The sequence below is a fragment of the Muntiacus reevesi genome, chromosome 3 (assembly GCF_963930625.1).
Source record: "Muntiacus reevesi chromosome 3, mMunRee1.1, whole genome shotgun sequence".
NCBI classification, from domain to species: domain Eukaryota; kingdom Metazoa; phylum Chordata; class Mammalia; order Artiodactyla; family Cervidae; genus Muntiacus; species Muntiacus reevesi.
The window spans coordinates 88,061,048-88,078,942 of NC_089251.1; positions in this window are offsets into that span (position 1 = coordinate 88,061,048).

Below are 17,895 nucleotides of genomic sequence, written 5' to 3' on the forward strand. Positions count from 1 at the left end.
GTGATGTGAGTTTTATCCTTACGTCTAGAAGATGGCCTTGGAGGAGGGCATGGCAACCCACTCCAGTATTCTTGCCTGGAGAATCCCCATGGACAGAGGAACCTGGGGAGCTACAATCTGTAGGGTCACAGAGTTGGACATGACTGAAGTGACTTAGCATACACACATGCATAAATATAGAATATGTTGATATATGCTAAATATTTATTTATTTATAAACATAAATTCCCCTTTAACCAGTTTATAGAATAATAAAAATATGTTTCCTGGTAAACTTTAAGCCATTGTCTAAAATCTGAGGATAGTTTTATCTCCAAACATTACCTGAGCATTGTAGTCAAATGGGAAGCATCAGTTCAGTTCGGTTCAATTGCTCAGTTGTGTCCAACTCTTTGCGACCCCATAAAACTCATAATTTCCACTTCCTGTGATCAAGGCTGACCCAGCAATGCTGGGTGTAGAGCTCTTGCTAAAGAGGAGAATCTGAAAACTTCACACCAGGAGACAGAGCTAGAGCTTCTTAAAAGCTTCCTAGGTTTGTGTACATCTCTAGGTATCTTTGGTCACAAGCCTGACGTTGGAAACCTAGGATGTCATAAGGGGTTTGATTTTTCAAAGTGAGCTGTGTTGTCATGGACAGGATGTGGCAAGTCTATAAATTATAGAAAGGTGCCCCAAGCAGAAGGCCACCTTTCCTCTCTTCCTTCTTCCTCTTCACCACTCATATCTTGTGAACATTGAATTCTGAGGGTAACTAGTTTTCCCTCAGTTGACCCCCTCTCAGTAACAGAACTTCACTCGGTGTGTCTTTTGCAAACCACAGAAGACGTACTTGTATTCCTCAAAACTTGTTTTGTGCTTCACTCTTTTTACCTTCACTTACTTATGCTCTGATGCTCTTCCTTTCTTTATATAAATCTGAGTTTCTGACCTACAGTATCTTCCTTCTCTCTAAAGAACTTTTCACATCTATTACAAGGCAGGTCTTTGGGAAAGAGGGATGGCTCTGAAGGGTGTACCTGGGAGGGACTGGTACAGAAGAGGGTGGGATACTGTTTACACTTGGTTTGGAAGTCAGCTTCATGTTTGGTGTCCCACATTTCCTGAGAGTTTAGGATCCTTCATTTCCTAAAATTCCTCGAACAGCTGAGAGACAGGAAGGTAAGGTGGTTAGAGGCTGGTGAAACTTTAGATTCAGATGGAAACCCTAGAGGAATTTCAAACCTTTTCCTGAGCTTTATTTTCATTTTCTGGAAGATTTCCTCAACACTTACCTCCACTATACCCCCAGAAATAGTCATTTCAAACTAGGGGAGGGATTGAAACACTTTCTGAGAAATAGATTCGGTAATGGTAGTTTTTGGCAAATCTTTCAACAAGTAAGGAGGGTAAGAGACCTTACATGTCTTGATTTAGTTTAAATGTAATGGCTGCAGGCTTATTTATGGAAGAAGGATTTTAAAACATAACCAAAAGACTTGTGTGGAGGTGGGCTAAAGTGGGTGGCTGATTAAAGGATTAGCTTGATGATATTAATATGGAAGTTGGTAGTGGAGTGGGGGAAATGATGGAATTAATTTAAAACGTATGGCCAGTGTAGTGTACTACAGATGTAATTTCACAGTATGAGACTTCTGGTCCTGATTAGAGTCGACATGAAAATAATTCCTCAGGATGTAGTCATCCCTTCTGAAGCTCCATGTTTGTTGTGCATTCAGCAAACAGGATGCAAGTGTCATCCCCTGAAAATTGTGGCTGAAAAGTGAACACTAGCCATGCCACACATCTCCATTTCAGGACCCACACAAGTGGTTGCATCTTTATACAACTCTCTTGCTCCCACTGCATCCTCCCATGCCCTGGACATTGATTTGGGAAGGCTTTCACTGGTCTCCAATCACTGCAGAAAGGGCTTTTGCCTAAGATACCCAGCATCCTTTACAATTCAGTGCAGTCTGGGGCTAACATTATTCTTGATTATCCTCACTTACACAGTGAGGTGAGCAAGAGGAGGGGCCTCTTTTAAAAAAATTTTTTTAAATCTATCTACGGTATTCAAAGGTGGATCATAGATTCCCTCCTCTCCTAGGCATGGATGATCCCTGGTACACTGAACTTGTGTGCGCGCACGCTAAGTCGCTTCAGTCATGTCCAACTCCTTGAGACCCTATGGACTATAGCCCACCAGGCTCCTCTGTCCTTGGGATTCTCCAGGCAAGAATACTGGAGTGGGTTTCCATGCCCTTCTCCAGGGGATCTTCCCCATCCAGGGATTAAATTTGCATCTCTTATGTCTCCTGCATTGGCAGATGGGCTCTTTACCACTAGTGCCACTTGGGAAGACCCAGATATACTGAACTAAGTCACATCAAATGCTCACTCAAGAGCACATTGGCTAGCTTATTCAAAAGATGCTTGCAAAATGTATGGAATCTAGAAAAATGGTACTGATGAACCTATTTGCAGGGCAGGAATAGAAACACAGAGGTAGAGAATGGACGTCTGGACACAGCCAGGGAAGGAGAGGGTGGGGAGAATTGAAAGAATTGAAAGCATTGACATGTACACCAGCTACCCTGGTGGCTCAGCTGGTAAAGAATCTGACAGCAATATACGAGACCTGGGTTTGATCCCTGGGTTGGGAAGATCCCCTGGAGAAGGGAACGGCTATCCATTCCAGTATTCTGGCCTAGAGAATTCCACAGATTGTGTAGTCCACGGAGTTGCAAAGAGTTGGACACGACAGAGCGACTTTAGTGTTCATGACATGTATATGTGTGTAAAATAGCTAACTAGGACGCTGCTATATAACACAGGGGACTCAGCTCTGTGCTCTGTGATGACCTGGAGGGGCGGGATGGGGGCGGGGGCAGGGAGTCTCAGGAGGGAGGGGATATGTGTGTACTTACGGCTGATTCACGTGCAGCAGAAACTAACACAACACTGTAAAGCGATTATCTTCCAACTAAAAGTTTAAAAAAACATTTGATGAGAGAATCGGCAGCACAGAGACTCAAGATAGGGGCGCAAAAAGAGGAAAGAAAAGAGAACAATGTCTGAACACTAAGACTGTTTTAGTCTCTCTCTCTCTATATATATATACATATATATAAATATATAAGTGGTATGATTTATGATAAAATACATGATAATAAAAAAAAAACACTTGCAAAGTGTGTTGGTGGAGACTGGCCAAGCACACAAACACCCAGCCCAATGAGGGTGTGTTTATCTCTTTGACCTCCAGCCCTCTGCAGCCTCTAAACCCGGGTTAGCCTGGATTCTTTAGAACTGGGCCCAAAGGAACAGAGAATAGTGTTTTCAACATTAAAAAAAAAAAGTATGGGGGCAATGGTAACCTCAGAAATGGTCAAGAGACTCACCTTAGCTGTAGGCCCCCGTATAAAACAGATCCTGCCTTGATATCAGGAAAGGGATTTTGACCATTATAGAGGCCCCCGAAGTAATAAGAAGGCTCTATCTGCAGGCACTCTCTGGTCCTGGCTTCAAGTACAGAGCTGAACCAGGGATTCTGCTGTGTGCCTCGTGATTATTTCCAGCTCAGTGGTTCAGGGATTCCACTGCTGTGATGGGGAGATCCCTTTTACCAGCCGAGGCTGTGATTGTTCATCCAGAAACCAGAAGGTCTTTGCGGCATTTAATTCACCCGGAAGGGGATGTTTGTGTACTGCCCTGAGATATGCTGATGAAAGTGGCCAGAGGAGCACAAAGGCTCTCCAAAGACCTAGACTCAGGTAATAACAGGAACTCAGCAACCCACAGACTGCAATTGTGCCTCCACAATAATAGTAATTACCGCAAGATTGATAATTTCATTTTCAATTTCCTATTGCCACTTTTGTCTTGGGCAGCTCAGAAGCCCAACAGAAAGAACTTGAGCCACTCTTGGGGTGTGACCGTATAGTAGTATTTTCATGTTTGTCTGTTTTAGCATTTATTAGCTTTTCTAAATTACAGAAATACTATGTTGCCTGTAAGAAATTGAGAAAAGGCAGAAAGTAAATTAAATGAGAATCCAACAAGCCAGTGATCACCACTACTGACACATATCATTTTATCTATCGTTTTAGAAAAATAAAAATGTGGTATGTGTTTAGTAAACTGATTTCTAATTTAACAGTATTTTTTTCAGTCTTTCCAAGTCACTAAATAAAAGAAATTTAATTAATCAGTTAGTTGCATAGGATTGTATTATACAAATACAATATATTAAATATTAATATAATGTATTTAAATACAAATATATATTAATATATTTAATCCATTCTGTATTGTAGATTTAGATTATTTCTAATTATTTTTGTTATTGACAAGGAGTTTTTTAGGTCAAAGCCTTCTTTTTTTGAGGCCAAAGTGCTTATGTTTAATGAATGCTCTGGACATGGACACTACCTGTAGAATTTATGGTTCAAATATAAGTAAACATAACTCAGATTTTTTTACATTTATTTTCAAATTATCCTTCAAAGAATTTGTGTCTGGTTATACTCAAACTCGAGTTTCCCAGATGGCTCAGTGGTAAAGAATCCACCTGCAAGGCAGGAGCCACAGGTTCGATTCTGGGTGGGAAAGATCCCCTGGAGGAGGGCATGCAACCCACTCCAGTATTCTTACCTAGAAAATCCCATGGACAGAGGAGCCTGGGGGGCTGCAGCCCATAGGGTTGCAAAGAGTCAGATGCTACTCAAGCACGCACACACACTCAAACCAGCAGAGTATAAGAACTCATTTCCCCATATATTCTTTAATTCTAAGTATTATTATCATTAGTAAATATTTGTCAAATAGGTAGCTATTCAGTGGCATCTCATTCTTTAAAATTTGCCTTTTCCTGGTCATTATTGACTGTGACAATCAACAGCAACATTTGTTTGTATTTCTTCTTTTGTGAATCGCCTGCTTATTTCCTCTGTTCATTTTTCCGTAGGACCATTCATCTTTATCTTATTGATCTACAAAAGCATAATCTGTGCCATAAATATCAAGTCTTCATTTCCTTACAAGTTGGAAATATTCCACCCCCACTGTAGTTTGCCTGTTAATCTTACTAAAAATTTGTTTTGATATACAGATTTTTAAAATATTGTCAGTTCCTTTATGATTGGTGTCTTTGGTATCATTCTTAGAAAGCACTTCTCCATCAAAAAATATATATATATATGTATATACATAACTCTTTTCCTTGAGGGTTTTTATAATTTCTCTTTTTACACTCACATCGTTAATCTATCTGGTGGTGATGTTGATTTATTGTGTGAAGTAGAAACTTTATTTTTTCCCCAAATTGTTAGCCATTTGGCCAATTATTGAAGATTTTATTTTCTATTTAACTGGTTTGAAGTGTCACCTATCATATGTTAAAATTTTATGTATATTTTTATCTGCTCCTGGACTTTGCAATTTTTATTTTTATCAATCTATCAATATTAGCTGTTGTTGACCCCAACAGGTGCCATTTTTATCTCAACTGGTGTTATTTTTTGCAATATATATTGCTTTCTTGTACATTGTATTAAGTGAAAGTGAAAGTTGCCCAGTCATGTCCAACTCTTTGCGGCCCTATGGACTATACAGTCCATGGAATTCTCCAGGCAAGAATACTGGAGAGGGTAGCCTTTCCCTTCTCCAGGGTATCTTCCCAACACAAGGATCAAACCCAGGTCTCCCTCATTTCCGGGATTCTTTACCAGCTGAGCCACAAGGGAAGCCCAAGAATAATGGAGTGGGTAGTCTATCCTTTCTCCAGAGGATCTTCTCGACCCAGGAATTGAACCAGAGACTCCAGCATTGCAAGCAGATTCTTTACCAACTGAGCTATCAGGGAAGTCCTGGATTGTGTAGTTGGGGAAATTGCTGCGTATTTCATATGAAGTTTATGCTTGGATATTTTACAGTTTCTGTAACTACAGTCACAGGGAACCTACTTCCATGGGATGTTTTGAAGTAGTTATTGCTGATCTATGGTACAACCCTTGATTTTTAATAAATGTTTTAGAACATCACAGCTAACTACTCTCTTATTAGTCCCAATATTCTTTCATGTTGTTGTAATTCAGTCTCTAAGTTATGTCCAACTCTTTACAACCCCATGAACTGCAGCACGCCAGGCTTCCCTGTCCTTCACTATCTCCAGGAGTTTGCTCAAACTCATAGAAAGCAGAAAAATAATTTATTCCAAAAGATGACAGATCAATCCTGAAGACAGAGTTTGGTGTGATTCCACCACATCGGGACATATTTTCCCTCTGGATGTATTCACTTTCTGATTGTCCCACTGGAGTCTGGAATAAACCCTTATCTGAACACTGTGTGACATATTTTAAAATATATACGGTTTGAAAATTCACTCATATTTAGAAAATTTCCCCTGTGTTGATCCAAGGAGTCTGTAATTTTTATTGTTATTTTTGCCTACAGAGATATTTTACTCTGTCTATTCACAATTTTATTTCTTTGTAACATAATACTTTGCTAGCTTTTTTTTTTTACAGGGATATTTTAGATTTTTTTTATATAAATTGAGTTTTATTGATAAATCGGAACTCTGTTTACTGTTTTGCATTTTCTGTAGCAATTTTTTTTAAACTTTAAAAACTTTTTTTCTGAAAGGCTTGATATAACTCTTCAGTACATTGTTTGAATCTGTCCTTTCAGAATGTTACATCTCAAGTCATTGGCAAATGTCCCTCATCAATGTAACATCTCTATCCATCCTTATATTTCACATCCCCAGGTCTAATATGTTCAGGGCTCACTCCCAAATGTGCTCCATAGGAGTCAGATCCTGCAATTCTTCTGGGAGCAAAAAGAAAGTTCCTATTTTCAGGCTGGTCTGAGACAGGGATGAGAGTTGATTTTATAAGGTACCTGCCTCAAGCGAAGTCTTTGCAGGGTTTTCAGACAAGAGGAGACTGCTCTCCCTGCTAATGGAGAGACAACCCTTCTTCTGCTATAGACAATTCAGTGGAAACTAGGGGTTCAAGATTTTTAGGGTCATACATACAAATGTCCCCATCCCAGTTCTCACAGATTTACTCTTTTTGTACCAGAGTCCTGACTCTAACATGGGGCATCTACTGTGGTTATAAGTTGTCTCTTTCTCTATTTTGCTACCTTTATAATTAGATCCTGGACGTGATTTTTTTTTTTTTTTTTTGAACCTGATTTTTGACATGGTCTGCCCATGGTCTCCCTGGTAGCTCAGCTGGTAAAGAATCTGCCTGCAATGCAGGAGACCCCGGTTAGATTCCTGGATCAGAAAGATACTCTGGAGAAAAGATAGGCTACCCACTCCAGTATTCTTGGGTTTCCCTGTTGACTCAGTTGAAAAAGAATCCGCCTGCAGTATGAGCTGGAAATGAGATATCTCAATAACTGCTTCTTTAGAAACGACCTGCCTTACACTGCATGCTTTGTGTATTGAGAGTTGTCTCTCCTGATTCCATCATTTTCTTTTTTAAGACTTTCAGTGTAATTAACAAAAATTAGACAAAGAATTAACAACAACAACAAAAAGAACCAACTTCCCCCAACTAAAACAACAACCAAAAACCCACCTCTCCTGGAACTAAAAGTGATTATATCAAGGTTATGGAACCCAGAGTATACAAAAGTCACTCACTTTCCTATATACCAGAAATAAATATATGGAATTTAAAACAAAGAGCACAATACCACTTAAATTAGGACCCCCAAATGGAATATTTAGGTATAAATCTAAGAAAATAAATACACAGTCTATATGAGGAAAACTATAAAGCTTTAATGAATAAAATTGAAGAATTAAATAAATAGATATTGCATGTTCATGGATAGGAAGACTCAATATTGTCAAGATGTCAAGTTCTTCGCAGTTTTGTCTAGAGATTCAATGTAGTTCCAATCAAAATCCCAGCAAGTTATTTTATACAAACTATTCTAAAGTTTATGTGGAGAGTCAAAAGGCCCAGAATAGCCAGGACAATATTAAGGAAGAACAAAGTTGAGGACAAACACCATCTGACATTAAGAATTGCTATAAAGCCAGAGTAATCAAGACAGGTGTTATTGGCATTAAAAAAAAAAAAAAAAAAAGGCAACTATATCAATCAAACAGAATAGAGAGTCCAGAAATAAGCTCACTGATCTTTGACAAAGAAACAAAGGCGATACAAAGATAGTTTTTCAACAAATGGTGCTGGGAACAGCTGGACACTCATGTAAGAAAAAACAGTTCTGCGCCCGGAACTTACATCTTTCACAAACATTCACTCACAATGGACCACAGATCTAAATGCAAAATGCAAAGTTTGAAACTCCTAAGAGATCACATAGGAGAAAACCTGGATGACCTTGGGTGTGGTGATGAATTTTTGGATACAACACTAAAGCTATAATCTGTAAAGTAAATTATTTATTCATTTATATTTATATTTATTATTTATTTATGTATAATCTGTGAAATAAATAAGTTAATTAGCTGGATTTCATTAAAATTAAGTTTCTGCTCAGAAAAAGACAATGTCAAGAAACTGAGAAGATGAGCCACAGGCTGAGAGGAAGTACTTGCAAAGACCCACGTGATAAGGGCCCGCTATCTGAAGTGTAAGAATTCTTAACACTCAACAATAAGGAAACAGACAACCCAATTAAGACTTGAACTAAAGAGCTTAACAAACACCTCACCCAAGAAGATACACAGATGGCAAATAAGCGTATGAAAGATGCCCCGCATCATATGTTACCAGAGAAATGCAAATGAAAACAACAACGAGATATCAGCACACACGTTTAGAATGCTGCAAGGTGCAACACTGACGCTGCTGAATGCCGGCCAGGATGTGGAGCAACAGGAACTCTCATTCACTGCTGGCAGGATGAAAAAATAAACAGCCACTTTGGAAGATGGTTTGGCAGTTTCTTACAAAAAATATATTCTTACCATGTGATCCAGCAATTTCACTCATTGGTATTTACCTAAAGAAGTTGAAAATTTGTATCCACAAAATAACCTGCACATAGATGTGTATGTCAGCTACATTCATAATTGCCAAAACTTGGAAGCAACCAAGATGGCTTTCAGTCAGTGAGTGGATAAACTGTGATACATCTAGATGATTAAATATTATTCAACTCTAAAAATAAGTGAGCTACCAAGCCTTGAAAAGACATGGAAGAAAGTTAAACGCATATTACTAAGTGAAAGAAGCCAACTGGATACATTTGGAATCTCTATGATTCCAAATATATGACATTCTGGGAAAGGCAAAACTATGGAAACAGTAAAAAGATCAGTGGTCGTCACGGCTGGGGGTTGAGGGGAAGGAAGAATAGGCAGAGCATAGAAATATTTTCAGTACAGAAAATTCTCTGTATGATGAATTCATTATAATGAATTCACTGAATGTACAATACCAAGATGAACCTAAGGTAAACTATGGGCTTTGAATGATTATGATGAGCCAATACAGTTTAAGCAATTATAACAAATGCTCCACTCTGCTGAGTGATGTTAATAATTGGGGAGGCTATGCATGTGCTGGGGCAGGGAGTAAATGGGGAATGCAGGTACCTTCCTCTCCATTTTGTTGTGAACATAAAACTGCTTTATAAAAAATAAAATCTTTAAATAAATACCCACCAAATCAGGTGATACAAATATTAAATCGATACAAATCCAAATATAATAGTAATTCCATTGAGTATAAATGAATTAAATACTCCAATGTAAAAACTGAGCTTTTCAGACTGAAAATAAAATCAGAAGTCACCTGGGGGTTAAAAAAGCAAAGCCTGAGACTAAGGCTTAGGTATAATTGTTAGGGAATGTATTAATAGCTCTACGGTTTGGAATGGAAATGACGAAAGAATAGGGAAAAGAAGTCGGCAAAGAGGAAAAGTCAAAACAAGGATGTGAAGAGTAGATATATGTATATGTATAACTGATTGACTTTGCTGTACAGTGGAAACTAACACAACATTGTAATTCAACTATACTCCAATAAAAAATTAATTAAAGAAAACAAGAATGTGTTATCAAGTTGACTAGTGCTACAGGGTGTTCCATCACAATGGATGATCTAAGACGCTTTATGATAGGCAGCTAAGATCCTTGGGAAAGAAACAGGGGAGCATTTACCCATTAACTCCCCCCACCTTTGGCTGAGGGTTGTTCCAAACGGCATTAACTGCTTCTTACCCGTGTTGAGCAGGCAGGGTCCCACTGGTACCCTACACTAAGGAAAGAGCTGGGGCCGAGAGAATCCCAAGTAATTCCCAAGAGGTGTCCAACAGACCATCCAAACATTGGGACTGGAAGTTTTCTTCTACAACTTTAAAATTCTCTTTAAAGATTACTCATCAGATTTATCGGAGAAGGCAATGGCACCCCACTCCAGTACTCTTGCCTGAAAAATCCCATGGACAGAGGAGCCTGGTAGGCTGCAGTCCATAGGGTTGCTAAGAGTTGGACACAACTGAGCAACTTCCCTTTCACTTTTCACTTTCATGCAATGGAGAAGGAAATGGCAACCCACTCCAGTGTTCTTGCCTAGAGAATCCCAGGGACAGGGGAACCTGGTGGGCTGCCGTCTATGGGGTGGCACAGAGTCGGACACGACTGAAGTGACTTAGCAGCAGCAGCAGCATCAGATTTATATCTCCCATTTAGTTCATTTTGATAATTTACATGTTTCTTTGAGAATCATCCTATTTCATCAATTCCTCAAATAGGCACTATAGTTTTTTTGTTTGTTTGTTTGTTTTTGGTCACATGACATGTGGGATCTTATCCTCAACCAGGGATCGAACTGGTGCCCCCTGCAATAGAAGTACAGAGTCTTAACCACTGCACTGGCAGAGAAGTCCCCTAGGCTAGAATAGTTTTTTCTCTCTTTTTTTAAGTATACTTTTAAGAGGGTGTATAATATGTTGTTTATGGTTTTATATTACAGAAACAAACTTGGATTGAATTATGAATGATACTTTTCTGTTTTTCAGTGAATTAATTTCTGCTTTCATATTATTAGTACCTTTTAACAGATTTACTTTACATTTATTTTACATTAACATTTTTTTCCTTCTTAGTCTAAAATATGTCACTTACAGAAACAGAGAATATAATGATGACTGGATGGGGGGAGAGGGAAATAGGGAGATGTTGGTCAAAGGGTAAAGTGGTAAAGGGTAAAAGTGTTAGTTATGTAAGATGATTAAGTTCTGGAGATTTAACATACAGCATGGTGACTATAGTTAATAATGCTGTATTGTATACTTGATACTTGCTAAAAAGATAGATCACAAATGTTCTCAACACACATACACAAAAGGAAAAGAAAAAGAAAATGGGAACTATGTGAGGTGATAGATTTGTTAACTAGCTTGATTGTGGCAAGCATTTCACAGTGTATATCAAAATATCAAGTTGTACCTAAAATATGTATAATTACATATGTATAATTAATATGTACAATTACTATTTGTTAATTATACTTCAATAAAGCTGGGGGGGAAAAAGAATATACAGACAATGAAGGCTGTTGGATAGAGACCAGCAAATAAAGAGATGAACACCTTAATACAAGGTTAAAAAAAACCAAACAGCAAAAACTTTTCTTCTTGAAATAAATGCTTAACTCATGTATTTTCATTATTCCTTTTAAAACTAATATGACAGCAACAGCATTTTGGAGTATGGTTTCTTTTCTGAGTATAGCTTTGTCACATGCCAGAAGTTTTGAAACCTGGTATTATTATTACTGTTATTTTCAAAACTAATTATATGTTTTATTTCCTTTGTTACCCAAGAGTTATTTACAAGAATATTGCCTAATTTCCTGGTGTTTGATATTTTCCTTACTAATTCTTTGTTTTGCTGGATTATGGTCAAAGGGAGTTTAAATCTAAGAATTTATGGAAATTTCTTTAATGACCTAATGTATGACCTCATATCCAGCAGCTATTTTCAAGGTATATGAACTAGGTGTTTGTGGGCTATAAATGCCAGAAAGCTTATTGATTATGTTATTTGATTCCTTTATTTATGTGTCCACTTGATTCATCAAAGTGAATAAAGAAATGATAAAGGTTACCATTATAATTATAGCCGTAACAATTTCTTCTTGATTTCTAAGTTTTCATTTAAATGATTTAGACACTATTTTATGTAGAACATAAACATTCATGAGTTTTATATCATTTTGTGATTTACACCTTGTATTGGTATAATAGTCTACATAACTTTTTTCTTTAATTCTTCTTTGATATTAATATTGCCATCTATATTTTAGTTTTGGCTTTGTTTTCATTAATGTTGAGAATTAATGTTGTTGTGAATAAAGTAATTCACAATATTAATGTACTATATCTTTGTCATCTTTTAAAAGAAGAACTTTATGGGTCACTTAATTTTAGACTTGCTTTTTGTCAACAACTTGTATTACTCAGATTTCTGTGGAGAAAATAGAAACCACCTTATGTGTTTCAAGTGGAAAAGGACTTAATACAGGGAATTCTGTGCTTGTGGAGGCCTTCGGGGTGTCTGGAGGAGTGGAGACGGGGGGGTGGGGGGGGCCTCCCCTGGACTGCTGATTGCAAGTCACTGCAGGGGGATCAGGAAGCTCTTGCTGCTGCGTCAGGCAACAGTTTCTCGCCCCTCCGAGTTAGTGACCAGATGCTGGGACATGGCTTCCACCGGCTTAAAGCTGCTTCCCATTGCCTGGCAGCAGGAACATGGCCTCCACCTCACCTCCACCTATCAAAGCAGCACAGCTATTTCAAGGGCATCTTATTGGCCCAACTGACTTACGACCAGTGCCCTCATTTTGGTGGTCTTCAAAAAAGGTAATTTTTACATTTACAGCCTCTTCAAATGGAAAGAGAATGGAATGGAGGTTAGGAGAGCCAGTCTAAGAATCTGCCATACGGTAACAGAGTGCTGGGTTTATCCTTTGGAATTACGAGAGACCTTCTGTCTCAGATGAGGGGGTGTAGTAGCTCGGTCACATTTATTCTAACAGATACTACCGATCTCACTTCTTTATTCTTAGGCTGACTTGCATTTCAACTCTTCTTCTTTTCATACTTTTGGACATATGGATCAACTTTTATTTGCTTTTTTTGCTAAATAGTAATTTTTAAGTCTTATATTCCACTTCATTCTACTACTGATTATCTTCAGATTAAAAATATTAATACATAAAGGAACATGTTTCATTCATATACATATATTTAGGTTAAATGTGTATTTATATATGCATACACACACACACACACACACATATACATATGGGGCTTTCCTGGTATTTCAGCTGGTAAAGAATCTGTCTACAATGCAGAAGACCCCAGCTCAATTTCTGGATCAGGAAGATCCCTTGGAGAAGGGATAGACTACCCACTCCAGGATTCTTGGGCTTCCCAGTGGCTTAGTTGATAAAGAGTCCACCTGCAATGTGGGAGACCTGGGTTCAATCCCTGGGTGGGGAAGATCCCCTGGAGGAGGGCATAGCAACTCACTCCAGTATTCTTGCCTGGAGAATCCCCACAGACAGAGGAGCCTGGCAGGCTGCAGCCCATGTGGTTGCAAAGAGTCAGACATGACTGAGTAACTAAGCACAGTATATATATAAATATAGATATAGATTGCAAGATTAATCATATGTTAGTATCTATTGATAAGTGTTCTAGTCAGGGACTTTGTTGGCAAATAAGAGAAACCTTCTACGAAGATTTAAGATTTTAGTGGAAGGCTATTTGGTAGATTATAGAATTGGTGGGAGGCCTGGACAGTAAGGCTGGGCAAATGAGCAGAAGGCTAGGAACCTAGAGCCAGGCCATACCCAGTCTGTTTAGCATCCTGCTGCTGTCCCCACAGCCCCATGGCACAGGCCTCCTGACCCCTCCTCTAGCTTAAATCCTGGGCAGGGCTTCCTGTGAGCTGACTTTAGGCCACCCACCTGGGTTACGGCAGAAGAGTACTTGGCTTTTTTAACATCAGTGGAGAAAGGCTGGCCTTTGAATCTAGGAAGGTGTGCGCCCCTTTGGGGATGCACTAGCACTCCCCAAAATGACTGCACACACCCATGATTTTGAAATATGAGAGGTGTAGTCCGTTTCCTTTCTTTCTTCTGTCTCTTTCATCTGATCAAGAAACCCTTATTGACTGCCTTCTATGATCAGAAGCTATTATAGGCACAACATATGGAAATCAAGAAACCAATTTCTGTCTTCAAGGAATGTATCATCCAGCATGGGAGAGTTAGATGCTTAAAGGTATGTCTTAATGTCATGAGAGACAAGTAGGAACATGTATGTTCACAGAGTGGGAGTGCAGTGGAGGAAAAGGATGCTTAGTCCAGCCTGAGTGGGAGAGGACTAACTGATTTCAAAAAAGGAGCATTTCCAGGTGTCCATGGGGCCGAAAGACATGGAATCCAGAAACATAGGACCCCATGGTGCACAGAAAATAGACACACTTTGCCGTGGCCAGGTGTGAAATGCAGAGTGGGTCTAGGGTGTCCAAGGCAGGAGAGGTGGATGGAGTACCTCACGCCAGGGGAGGGAGACACAAGGGAACATGGATCCTTGCCACCTCCTCCACACTGGGGCCTGGTAATGCTCTGTTTCTGAGATATGATAAGCCTTTGAACGGTATGTTCAGAGTATGACATAGCATGACAGTTCAAAAGTATGACAGAGCTTCTAACCTAGCTGGAGCCTGCAGAAAGTCGTGGCCAAGGGATAGCAGAGCTGCTGGAAGGGTGCCCACAGGACACTGTGCTTCTGCAAAACCGTGAGGGTTTCCCACAGCTCAGCAGACCCCAGAGAGGGTGGCTAGGTTCGGGCATCTTTCAGGTGAGGGGACTCCAGTAATATTTTCTGAGAGGGGGACCACCTGATTCAGGGAACTGGCATGGGGGAGCCTTTATAGGCCCCAGAGAGGACAGCATTTGGATGTCTGACCCACAGAGGCTACCAGAGGCCTATCAGTTGCTACTTTTCTAGTAGCAATATCCACAGAGGGGCCACAAGAGAGACCTCTCCTCTCCCTTCCCACAGAGCTTGGGCTCAGAATGGTAGGGGATGGGAGGTACCTGAGAGGTGACCCTTACCCCCCACGGTATGGTCAGGCCACTCAAGATGGCTATTCTCTTGCTCTCTTACATCCCCTACTCTACCAGTGCCTGCTTCACCTACACCCTACTCACAAGAATGACCTTTCTGCACCCTTGCCCCAGGCCGAGCTAGTGATAGTTCTTATCAAAGAGGTGGTGGAGGGCATGCCCCTCTTTCAGTTTCCCTGATAATCCATGAGCCAACCCGACATCATATAACTGACATCCTCATATAACTGGCAATCTTCCCTTCCCTCTGGGAGCAGAGACTGCCCCCATGTCCTGCCTCCTGCACACACAGGATGTCACTCCAGGACCTGACTTCAAACACACAAGCTCCCCCATCCATTAAACCACTGGTGATCCTGTTGCTGCCTCTGGGCTCTTCCTTCTGTCTTAATGCTGGGCGAGCACCTGACTTGTAGGCCTGTGGAGGGCAGGTCAACACCCACCCCCACCCAAGCCCACCCTCATCTCCAAGCTGCTGTGGCCATAACTTTACTCTGTCCTGGAGCTTTTGGTACTGGAGTGAGACTGGTTCAGTCATGAAAAGTGATAAAAAAGAGTTCTGGAGCCTTGACAAGCTGTCCACAGGGGAGCTGCTAGCCGGTGGGGAGGTATGACCGAGTACACAGTTGGAGAGCAGTTACTGAAAAAAAATAAAAACACTCCATGCCTGTACCCTGGTGAGCTGAGCCTTCTCAATAAACATGTTTGGTCTGGGTTTGCTGGTGGCTAATGAAGTGCTGACGAGAGAGCTGGTTACTCAGCATGGACACTGCATGCATGCATGCTCAGTCGCTCAGTAGTGTCTGACCCATTGTGACTCCACGGACTGCAGCCCACCCAGCTCTTCTGTCCATGGGACTATCCAGGCAAGAAACTGGAGTGGGTTGCCATTTCCTTTTACATAGGATCTTCCCAACCTAGGGATCAAAGGTTCATTTCCTGCAAATGGATTCTTTACCATTGAACCACCTGGGACAGGCAGTGTTTCCTAAAAGTCTCCCAAGAATCTTTTTCCCCTCGCAGCAGCTGCTCAAAACTCCCCATCCTCTTTCTCCACCCCCTAAATCTTTTTCCTCCCCGTGTTTTCTCATGCAAAGCAATCTACCTCGGCCTTCGGCTCGTCCCCACCCACCAGACCTGTCTTGTGGGGACCTGACCTCCGCCGGCTGAGTCACACCTGCATCAGCGCTGGGCTGACGCCAGGTCCTCATCCCGCTTCCGGCCCGCGGTGAGCGCCAGTCAGGTTCCCTGAGGGGAGCCGCTTTCTCTTCCGCCTTCTGAATTAGATTCCCCAACAACAGGTAATCAGGCTTCCTGGGGGAAATTGGAGTCTGCTGGTGAACTTGACCCTTAATCGTCGCTCGGTTGTCTGAGCCCGCTGTTCCTGCCTCTGCAGACGGCGCTGGGCTGTGCCCTGGCATGAACTGCTGCGGGGGCCCTGCGGCCCTGACCGCAGACCCTGCTCCCGTCCCTCTTCCCTCTGACACACGGCGGTGAGCTCTGAATTCCAGCACGCCCCGCTCTGCTGCAGAGCCTTTCTCGGGCGGCAGGCCCTCGGCCAGAGCGGGACTCTGTGGCTTTGTGCCCACAGGCAATTACTCAGGCATGGCCCCACACACCCTCTTAACCTCTTTGGCTTCCAGTCTCGGGGGTCCGCCTCCCCTGCGGCCTTTGGAGGCTTGTCTAACCACGGCATGGTGGTGCGGGGTACAGTAGGGCGTCTGCGGGATGGCTGGTCCTTCAGGGACCTTATGCTCTCCAGTGGCCAGACCCGGGTTCTGAACATGTCCAGTCATGTCTGCCGCTGACCTCTTCATCCATGAAAGGGTCTAATGTCCTTGCATTTATATGCAATACTGAGCAAATGCTAATTCCTAGCCAGTACTTGCTGAGAAACTTTGACTCTCAGCCTTGCTGCCATAAAGTCACATAAGCGTGGTTCTCCATTTCACAGATCTGGGTCCTAAAAGACCATGCCCCCATGCCCCCATGCCCTAATTCTGATGGTAGAATGGCCCCCATTTCCTTCTTTTTGAAGGAGACTTTCTAAGGATGGTGCCACTCCTATCAGACCAACCTCCGCTCCCTGGTACCATGAGCATAACAACTGGATGATCAACGTGAAAGCTCATTCTCGGCACAGTTCTAGGGAAGTAATTTACCTAAAAGTCCAAAACCCACACAAACCATCCAATATGACTGAAACGTTCCAGGCTTCCTTGCAGATCATTGCTATGGTATCACATCCAAGTAAATATAGACCCCACCTTTAAAGAAATTGACAAGTAATGCAGGTCTTTGCTGAAGTAAATATAGACCCCCACCTTTAAAAAAATTGACAAGTAATGCAGGTCTTTGCTGAAGTATTCTTCTAGACCCAGAGGATAGGGTTACGCGGGACAAAAATATCTCCTAAAATCCCTAAACAATTCTTCTAATGCCCGAACTATGATTTCTCATCATTTCTTATGGGAAGTGCTCTAAATCTAGATGTCTCCTCTTTTTCCTCCTTTCTCTGCCTCTCCATCCCTTTCTTTCTCTCTGCTTTTCTCTTTCTTTCTCCCTCTGATCTGTATGATTACATCTCCTTGGTATTTCATCACATCAGCTGGTCCACAAAGCCAAATCATCTTCCCTGAGACTCCTCACAAGGAGCACAAGGGATACACTTTTTTCTGCAGTTATTTTTCAATTCAATTTTTTGAGATAAGTGTAGATACACATGCAGTTGTAAGAAATAATGCAGAAAGACCCCCTGTACCTTTATCCAGCTTCT